Source organism: Heterocephalus glaber, unplaced genomic scaffold (genome assembly GCF_053883595.1).
Source record: "Heterocephalus glaber isolate CG9 unplaced genomic scaffold, H.glaber_assembly_v1.0 deba00000470, whole genome shotgun sequence".
Taxonomy (NCBI): Eukaryota; Metazoa; Chordata; class Mammalia; order Rodentia; family Bathyergidae; genus Heterocephalus; species Heterocephalus glaber.
Genome location: NW_028258145.1, coordinates 17,785,510 through 17,794,306, shown reverse-complemented (window position 1 = coordinate 17,794,306; position 8,797 = coordinate 17,785,510). Strand labels below are relative to the sequence as shown.

General features: G+C 43.9%; 1 long non-coding RNA gene across 1 annotated transcript; it reads right to left on the bottom strand.

The window, feature by feature from the left end:
• Positions 1-4,498: 4,498 nt before the first annotated feature.
• On the bottom strand, positions 4,499-7,837 carry LOC110349040 (uncharacterized). Its single transcript, XR_002394739.2, has 4 exons — positions 7,686-7,837; positions 7,517-7,549; positions 5,784-7,364; positions 4,499-4,946 (listed from the first exon to the last, which is right to left on the bottom strand). It is a non-coding gene; the product is annotated as an uncharacterized LOC110349040 (long non-coding RNA).
• Between the last annotated feature and the right edge of the window lie 960 nt (positions 7,838-8,797).

Sequence of the window (8,797 nt, the reverse complement as noted above, 5' to 3'; positions counted from 1 at the left end):
CTGAGACAGGAGGATAGCCACGAGTTCAAGGCCAGCCTGGGCCACATAGTGAGTTCAAGGCCAGCCCGGAATATATAATGAAACCCTGTCTCAAGAAAACCAATCAAGCAAACAAAAAAATATGATTGTGGCAAGACTTTGGGGTGAAAATTCCAGGCTTTATAAAACTTCTGTTTTTATGCTTTAATCATTTTAGCTTTCTTTACCTTGATTTCCTACTTAAAAATCAATGTCAGTCAGCTTTCTGTTACTGTAACAAATACTTGACATAACTTATAAGGAGAAAAGGTTTATTGTGGCTCTCAGCTTGGAGGTTTCAGTCCGTGATCAGTTGGCCCTGTTGCGGGGTAGCCCATCATGGCAGGCACCATGTGTGGCAGAACCAAACTACTCACCTCGTGGCCAGTACATGAAAGGGAAGAAAAGATGAAACCAAGATCCCAAGGCCCCTTTCAAGGGACACTATTGTCCTCTTGGTTTCCACTACCACTCAGCAATGCTCATGCTGGAGACAGTCTTTAACATACTTTGGGGCCTTTAGGGACATTCCATATCCAAAATGCAGCACTTTTTTCTCTCCCATACTGGGGGTCGAATCCAGGACCCCTTGCATGCTAAGCAAGTGTTCTGCCACTGGCCTACACCTCCAGCCCCTATGGTGAGCCCTTTCAAGGAAATTCCCAGCTAGCCTCAGCTGAGGAAAAGAATAAAGAACTTTGCCTTCTTTCAGCCCATGAAAGTCTAGGAGCTGCATGAGCCCAACAGATCAGGTGGAAGAACTGGCAGGGACAGCACGGGTGGAGGCAGAGGTTGCCCAGGACCTGCAGGGGAGCAAGGTGGGCAGGAGGAAGTAGAATGAGGGCAGCTGGTGCTGTCCCCAGGTCACCACAGTGGTCATGGCTGTGTGGCTGTCGCATAACTCTCGGTGCCCAGACCGGACCCTTTGCACACTTAGCATTCAATCAATAGCTGTTAATGAGCAAAGGTATAGGTGAACTTGTGTCATAGAGAAAGCTCTGCAGCACTAGAGAAGAATGGAAATAATAACAGCCACTATTCAGTTGTGGGTTTACATGTTTGGCAAGTACTTAATTGTGTACCTACTATGTTTTGTGCACTGTGCTAAGAGGCACTGGGGACACAGCAATGAAGAAAATAAAAATGAGGGCAGGGGATTTAGCTCAGTGGTTCTACCACCTGCCTCGCAAGTGCAAGGTCCCGAGTTTGATCCCTGGTACCCGCCCCCCCCAAAAAAAGTAAAGAAAAATGAAACAGTGGCTGGAGGTGTGGCTCAGTGGGAAACACATGCATGAGGCCTTGGGCTCAGTATCCAGCACCAATTTAAAAAGAAGCAAAAGGAAACCCCACTGCCCTCATGGAACTTGGGCTGCAGTTGAGAGAGAATTCATTGAGCACCTACTCCAGTCCCTCTCAACCCCCAAGCCTGCGTCTTTCTCACTAACTTAGCATTTGCCATTACATCATCTTGTGCCGCAAATTATAACTTCACATGTGCACTCACAGCCCTGGGCCCACCTGGTACACTGAGTGGACATTGCAGGCCAAGTTGGCTGGCAGTGGCTGTGGCGGGGAGGTTGGCACTAGTTAGGGGGCTATTGCCATCGCTTTAGCCAATTGATCCCAGGAGGGCAGAGGGGATGGATCGAAGAGAGGGATCTGGAGCCCTCAGAGTTGATAAGAAAAGGCTAGGAGCACTTCAAACTCTAGAGCGACTGTGAGCTTTTAAGTAGATGACTGAGAGGATTGCCACCAACAAACAAAACCAGGAGGAAAGGCCTAAAGGTTATAGGTAAAGATAAGAGTTCTAGGGAGCTGGGGATTTAGCTCAGTGGTTCTGGTGCCTGCCTCGCAAGCTCAAGGTTCCAAGTTTGATCCCCGGTACAAAAAAAAAAAAAAGATAGGAGTTCTTTCTTAAATGTTTTTTGTTTTTGCTTTTTTTCAGTGCCTTTTTAACAGTTTTGTACATGTTATTGATAGAGCCTTAATGTCTTTTTTTGGTACAATACACCTTGTTTATGCAGTACTGTAATTTTTGCTGATTGTACTGTACAATGTGGTACTGTAGTTTCATGTTCTGTTATGCATTACAGTACTGCATGTAAGAGTTATACAAATAAGAGCAAAGTCATTAAGTTGGAGTTTCCTTTGACCATTTCTTTGTTCTGAATACTGTAATGCACATACTACATGCAATTTCTCATTAAGGCACCAATTCATTTAACAACCTAGTCACAGGGCTGTGACTTGGTTGTTAAACAAGGAGCATCTGTCTAACCATCCCTGGTGCCTGCCCAGGACCTTCACAGATAGCAAACTGCCCATGCGCCAGTGTCTTACATAGCATGCCACAGTGTTCCCATGTAACCCATGCACATCCTCCTATTGCTCTAAATCATGTCTACATTACTTATGAAGCCTAATAAACCCACTGTAAATGCTTTGTAAATAGTCATTACACTGTATAGTGCAGGGAATAATGGCAAGAAAGAAGTTCAGTACATGTTCAGTACAGGTGCAATTTTCCCCCAAATATTTTCCATACATGGTTGGTTAACTCTGTGGGTTCTGCTTCCTGGAGGACATGGAAAGCCAACTGTGGACACATAGAAGTGTACTTGCTGGGTGACGGCCTGTGCATTTGGGCAGCTTTAATAGAATCAGTGAGCTTTTGTGCATTTGGAAATAGTCACACAGATTTAAACTCCAACCAAAAATGTACAACAGTTTCTGTGTTTCACATTATTATTTTTTGTTTGTTTTTTGTTTCTTTGAAACTCGGGACCTTGCGCTTGCAAGGCAGGTGCTGAAAAAACTGAGCTAAATCCCCGGCCCATGTTTCACATTATTAATCACAGCTGGTATCATCAATCAATCTATCTATCTATCTATCTATCTATCTATCTATATATTGGGGGGGGGATACCGGGGATCAAACTCAGGACCTTGAGCTTCCAAAGCAGGTGTGGTGCCACTGAGCTAAATCCCCGGCAATCAATCTATATTTTAATAGCTTTATCATACTGGTGGATGTATATTTGTTACTCATTATGATTTGAATTTATATATTGCTAATGACTAATTATATTGACTGCTCTTGTTTTGTTTGTTTTGTTTTTGAAACAGGATCTTGCCATGTGCTCGGCTGGTCTTGAACTCACTATGTAGCCCAGGCTGGCCTCAAATTCTAGGCAATCCTCCTGCCTTGGTCTCCTGAGTGCTGGGATTACAGGTGTGTGTCACCACACCTGGCTGAATGTCTGTCATATGTTACTTGCTAATTTAATATATCCATCCATGAAGCACATGTTCAAATCTTCTGTCTACTTTGCTCTTGGGTTGTCTATTTTTGTGCATTTGTGTATATTTTATATACTATGAATATGAGTCTCTTGTCAGATACATGTGATACAAATATTTTCATCTTGTTTGTGGCTTGCAATTTTAGTCTAATAATCACATCATTTGAGGAAAAAACTTTTTAAGTTTAATGTAGTTCAGCTTTTTTTTTTGGTACCAGCAATCGAACTCAGGACCTTGTGCTTGCCAGGCAGGCATGGTGCCACTGAACTAAATCCCCAGCCCAGCTGGTCATATTTTTTTCTCTTTCTAATTAGTACTTTTGGGCCTATTTAAGAAATCTCTGGAGCCAGGCATGGTGTAATTCCAGCACTCTGGAAGGCTGATGCAGGAGAGTTACAAGTCTGAGCTCAACCCAGGCAACTCAGCAGGGTTCTGTTTAAAAACTCAAAATTAAAAAAGGGCTGGGGGGCTGGGGACTTAGCTCAGTGGTTTCGCTACCTGCTGCCCAAGCGCAAGGACCTGAGTTCGATCCCCGGTATCAAACAAAACAAAACAAAAAGGGCTGGGAGTGTAGTTCAGTGTGATGCCCAGGGTTCACTCCTCAGTACTGGGGAAAAACAAAAAAGAAAAATTGGGGGCTGGGGGTATAGCTCAGTGAGAAGGCTCTGGGTTCAATTCCTGTACCACAAAAAAAGAGCAGGAGGAGGAGGGGAAGAGGAGGAAAAGGAGGAGGAGGAAGAAGAGAAATGGGAAAAGGGGAAGAGGAAGAAGAGGAAAAGGAGGAAGGGGAAGGGGAAGGGGAAGGGAGGGAGCAGAGGAGGGAGAAGGAGGAAGAGGGCAAGGGCGAGGAGGAAAAGGAGGAGGGAAGTGGAGGAGGGGGGAAATCTTTGCCTAGGGCCTTGGGTCTAACCTGTAATTCCAGGAAAGGAGGAAGGAAAGAATTGAGGCAGGAGGATAGAAAATTCTAGGCCAGTCTAGGCAATTTAGGGAAACCCTACTCAAAAATTGTTTTAGCTAGGTGTGGTGGCACTCACCTGTGATCCCAGCACTTCGGAGGCTGAGGCAGGAGAATCATGGCGATGTGGAGGGCAGCCTGAACTACATAGTGAGTTCAAGGCCAGCCTAAACTACCCATCAAGACCTTGCCTCAAAAAAACAAAAAAAGAGAGCCCCAAAAGTACATTTTATTATTATTTAGGCCTGGCGAGCCCAACAGGTCTGGGAATGACAGCCTTTGAAGGGATGCTTTGGGATTCGTGGTACCCCGAGACCGGGGATGCAACATCCCCTAGAGCAACAGAGAAGGAGAGAGCGGAGAGAGACCGCGGCGAGCTTCGCAGAGACTTTCAGGGCTGGGAGCGGGGGAGGCCAGCTCGACTGGCCCGGCAGGTTTGTCCGGGGCTGTTTGCACAACCGCAGCCAGCTCCCGGGTCTCGCAGCGACCTCCAGTTCAGTGCTGCCTGCCCTGGGGGGATTAGGGCAGGGACCAGGGTGGGGGGCAGAGGTCCCCTCTGGGCTGTTTTGCACGAGAAAGGGCTCCTCTGCGGGAGTCCTCTTTGGTCTGCGGGAACTCTGTAGCCCTGGCCGGGCAGCCTCTGCCCAGGCTCCCAAGATGTCAATGATTCCTAAAGTACAGAAAATAAAAAACAGAGTAAGGTACTCAGCCACCCTAGAATCAACCTGTCAGGTTACACACCCACCGCACGAAGCGCTGCTGTACGCCTGTTTTCGTACTGGAGACTGAAGCCACTACCTCCACACTTAGTTAGCTATGTCCCAGGCCCCTTTATACTTTTTTTTTTTTTTTTTTTGGTGTACGTTTTGAGACAGAGCCTTACTAAGTCTCTAATTTGCCCACGCTGGGTGGGCTCTAACTTGCAGTCCTGCTCCGGGTCAAACCCACAAGTGCGCTTCCACTTGGGCAATGTCCCCAGCCCCCCATTCCCCCTTTTTGTTTTTTTTCAATTTTTACTTTGAGCTGGGCTCCTGCTAAATTGCCCAGGTGGGCCTTGAATTTGCTATCCTCCTCCTGCTTCAGACGCCAAGGGTAGCTGGGATTACAGGTGTAGGTGTCCAGCCCTGCTGTAAACTTGTTACTGGTTTTGCATTGAATCTACACATCCACTTGAGAAGAATTAGTATTTTTATAATATTAAATTTTCTAGTTGATGAAAAATATCCCTACCTTTTATTTTTAGCTGAGGTCTTCTTTAATTTCCATGTGTGATAGTTTTTCTGGGTGGAGGATTTACAGATCTTTTGTTGAAATTATTTCTAGGAATTTGGTAAATTTTGCTGTTATCTAGTGTCTTTAATTTCATTTTCACACTGTTTATTGCTAGTATGTAGAAATATAATTGATTTTTGTTCTATTGATCTTCTATCAAGTGATCTTGCTAGAGTCACTATTAAGCCTAATGGTTTATACTTTAAAAAATTACTGTAGAGGGCTGGGGATTTACCTCACTGGTTTCGCCACCTGCTGCGCAAGCACAAGGACCCGAGTTTGATCCCTGGTACCAAAAAAAAAAATTATTGTAGGGCTGGGGATTTAGCTCAGTGGAACCGAATCTGCCTTGCAAGGTCGTGAGTTCAATCCCTAGTACTAAAAAAAAAAGAAAGAAAAATTACTGTATACACAATCATGTTGTCTGAAAATAACAATACTTTTATTTCCTCCTTTCTAGTTCATACACCTTTTAATTATTTTTCTCGCCTTATTGCATCTGCTAGAATCTCCTGCTGTAATATGAAAAGAAGTAGCCAGATGCCTGTAATCCCCACATTCTGGGAGGCAGAAGGGTTACCTGTTCAAGCGCAGCCTAGGCAACTTAGTGACTTAGCAAGACACTGTCTCAAAATTTTAAAAATTAAAAGAAGGGTTGGGGAGGTAGCTCAGTGTGAAAATCCTGGGTTCAGTCCACTGTACCCTAAAAAAATCAACAAAACAAAAAAAACGAAAGACTTAATCAATGTAGCTATCTGGGTATGGTATTTATATGGTGGGGAAAATTTAAATTGTTGACTTCATTTCTTTAATATTAATAGAACTATTCAAGTCTTCTTATGTTAGTTTTGGTAAATTGAGTATTTTAGGGAATTTGTCCATTCATTTACACTTTCAAATTTCTTAGAATAACTGTTCACAATATCCTTCTTCTTTTTTTTTTTTTTTTGGAGACAGGGTCTCACTATGAATTCCAGGCTGGGTTTAAACTCATGGTGATTCTCCTGCCTCAGCCTCCTGAGTGCTGGGATTACAGGCATGTGCCACTATGGCTATTGAATGCCATCTCTCTTAAAAAGTATGTTACCTTAAAAAAAAAAAAAAGTATATTATCATGCCTAGCCAGGCCTGATGTCATACAGTTATAATTATAGTCAGCTGAGGCAGGATTGCAAGTTTAAGGGCAGCCTAAGAAATCTGGCCTGTCTCAAAATAAAATAAAAAACGCTGGGGGTGTAGCTCAGTGGTAAAGTCCTTGCCTAGGATGTGTGAGGCCCTTGGTTTAATCTTCATTACTGCCAAAAGAAGAAGAGGAAGGAGAATAAGGGGGGCCAGCTATGAGTATTTTGTCCATTTCTCTTTTAGTTGTGTATTCTGTATGTGTTTTGGAGCTATATTATTAGGTAAATGCAAGTTTTAAATTATTAACCTTTCCCCTTATCATTATGGAATGCCCCACATAGCTCCACTGATATCACTACTCCCCTCACTTTAAAGCCTGCCTGGTCTCACATTCGTCTAGACTCATCAGTTGTTTTGTTTTCCAGAGCTGGGGTGGTGCCCAGGGCCTGGTGCATCTAGGCAAGCGGTCTGCCACCTGAGGATGGGACTCTTATGAATAATGTTGCTGTCTCTCTCTGCTCAGGTGACCATAATACAATGCCATGGCTTCAGTGGCTGTGGAGCAGAAATTCACATCCACTCAGTTCCGGAAGTGTAGTCTGTGAGTAGGGTACCGGCATGATGGCTTCTAGTGAGGGCTCCCTCTTGGGCAACAGATGGCTGCCTTCTCGTCCTGCACTTCCATGGCTGTTTCCTTGGAGAGCGTTCAGAGAGGAAGGGCAAGAGGAAGAAAGAGAAGAGATAGAGGACAGACAGACACACACACACATACACATGCAACTTTTTTTCTTATTAAAATTACCAATCTTATCAGATTATGATCCACCCTTCCTCAACCTTACTCACCTGCTCAGAGCTCCATCTCCAATGACGGTTGAGCTGGGGGACATTAGGGGACATGGTTAGGTGCATAGCAGCTGCTATGGACACTCACCCACTGGTTGTTATGTTAACATGTGTTTTCAATGCTTTGAGGTATTTGCCTAGAAGTAGAATTGGTGGGTCACACGGTCACCTTTAGGATCAGCCATCTGATGAACTGCAGGCTACTGTCCAAGTGGGTGCACCATTTTACACCGTCACCAAAAGTGTATGAGGTGGGCTGGGGATTTAGCTCAGTGGTTCTGGCGCCTGCTGCACAAGCACAAGGTCCGGTCCGGAGTTGGATCCCCGGTACCAAAAACAAACAAACAAAAGCATATGAGGGCTTTCATTTCTCCACAGCTTCATCAACACTTATTTTATTGTTATCTTCCTTTTTATTCTTTTAAAAAATTAATTAATTAATTATTTTTTGTAATACTGGGGATTCAGCCCAGGGCCTTCCTACTGAACTATATCCCCAGCCCTTTTTTGTTTTATTCTTTTTAAGACAGAGTCTCACTAAGTTGATCAATGGGACTGGAACTTTGGACCCTCCTGCCTTACCCTCCTAAGTATTATAGGTTATAATAGTTATAACTATTATAACTTATAACTGCTGGCTATATATAACTATTATAATATGGTTACATATAACTATCATAATAGTTATAACTATTATAACCTATAACTGCTGGCTATATATAACTATTATGATATGGTTATATATAACTATTGTAATAGCTATAACTATTATAACCTATAACTGCTGGTGCAGTTATAGGTGTGCACCAGCATGTCCAGCTTGGTTTTTTTTTGTTTTCTAGTATGAGGGGTCGAACACAGGACCTTGCGCTTGACAGGCAGGTAGGTGCAGGGCCACTGAGCTACATGTCCAGCTCATTTTCTTTTCTTTTTTTTTTTTTTTTTGAGACAGGGTCTCACTATGTAGTTCAAGGTGGCTTTGAACTCACTATGGAGCCCAGGCTGGCCTTGAACTCCTGGTGAGCCTCCTGCCTCAGCCTCCCCAGTACTGGGATTACAGGCATATGCCACCACACCCGGCTTGTTCTGGCTTTTTATTTTAGATTAATTTATTACATAACATCAGGAAATCTACAGCAAAAACTATTTCTAAAGCCATTCACTGTTCAATAATGACAGTTAGGGCTGGGGATTTAGCTCAGTGGTTCCGGCGCCTGACTTGAAAGTACAAGGTCCCGAGTTGGATCCCTGGTACCAAAAAATAATGACAGTTAAGGCCAC